The sequence below is a fragment of the Eulemur rufifrons genome, chromosome 7, assembly GCF_041146395.1.
Source record: "Eulemur rufifrons isolate Redbay chromosome 7, OSU_ERuf_1, whole genome shotgun sequence".
Taxonomy (NCBI): Eukaryota; Metazoa; Chordata; class Mammalia; order Primates; family Lemuridae; genus Eulemur; species Eulemur rufifrons.
In genome coordinates this window covers 97309357-97310550 of record NC_090989.1, presented here as the reverse complement: position 1 = coordinate 97310550, position 1194 = coordinate 97309357, and the positions used below count along the sequence as shown (strand labels likewise).

The 1194-nt window shown below is 38.8% G+C and overlaps 1 pseudogene; it reads right to left on the bottom strand.

Moving 5' to 3' along the window:
- Positions 1 to 260: 260 nt before the first annotated feature.
- LOC138386525 (high mobility group protein B1 pseudogene) lies at positions 261 to 883 on the bottom strand (annotated as a pseudogene).
- Between the last annotated feature and the right edge of the window lie 311 nt (positions 884 to 1194).

The window sequence follows — 1194 nt, the reverse complement described above, 5'->3', positions numbered from 1 at the left end:
GAACCTGCGTTAAATTTTCATGCCAATTTACAACCCCCATACTGTACCAGGCAAGGTTAGTGGCTACTGAAAATACCACCAGGACAGGGCTAACTAAAGACATTCAGTAGTGTGTTAACTATACAAAAAAAGACACTGTACAGTTTAAAAACAATCTTACACAGCTTTACATTTCAATTTTTTTCTTTAAAAGGAGTGAATTGTGTACAGGGGGGTTAAATGCTTAATAGACAAGAAAAAAAAACTGCCCTAGAACCAACTTATTCATCATCATCATCTTCTTCTTCATCTTCATCCTCTTCATCTTCCTCATCTTCCTCCTCTTCCTTCTTTTTCTTGCTTTTTTCAGCCTTGACAACTCCCTTTTTTGCTGCATCAGGCTTTCCTTTAGCTCAGTACGCAGAAGTATCCTTTTCATACTTTTTCTTCAGCTTTGCAGCCTTCTTTTCATAAGGCTGCTTGTCATCTGCAGCAGTGTTATTCCACATTTCTCCCAGTTTCTTTGCAACATCACCAATGGATAGGCCAGGATGTTCTCCTTTGATTTTAGAGCGATATTCAGAACAGAACAAGAAAAAGGCCGAAGGAGGCCTCCTGGGTGCATTGGGATCCTTGAACTTCTTTTTTGTTTCCCCTTTAGGAGGGATATAGGTTTTCATTTCTGTTTCATAATGGGCCTTGTCCGCCTTTGCCATATCTTCAAACTTTCCTTTCTCTTTAGCAGACATGGTCTTCCACCTCTCTGAGCACTTCTTAGAAAATTCTGAGAAGTTGAAACTGTAACATCTGGGTGCTTCTTCTTGTGCTCCTCCTGGCAAGTTTGCACAAACAATGCGTATGATGACATTTTGCCTCTCGGCTTCTCAGGATCTCCTTTGCCCATGTTTAGTTATTTTTCCTCAGCGAGGCCACAGTCGCCCAGGGCCCATCCGGCTCTCACTTGCCCCGGCGCTGTCTCTCTCTTTTTCTATTTAAAATCTCATTAAAGGAGAACAAAAGAATGGAAGGTACAAGGAAGACAAATATGACAAACAAAAAGGAAAAAATATATCTTGCTGTATTTTTGTTACCACAGCTTCTATCTTATCTTTATCAAAATATTTAAAAATACCTAAATTGTTTAAAGAGACTTATGCTTTTCAAATAACTGTTCTTTACACCATCTATCTATTCTTTTATTTCTTTTTTCTTTCT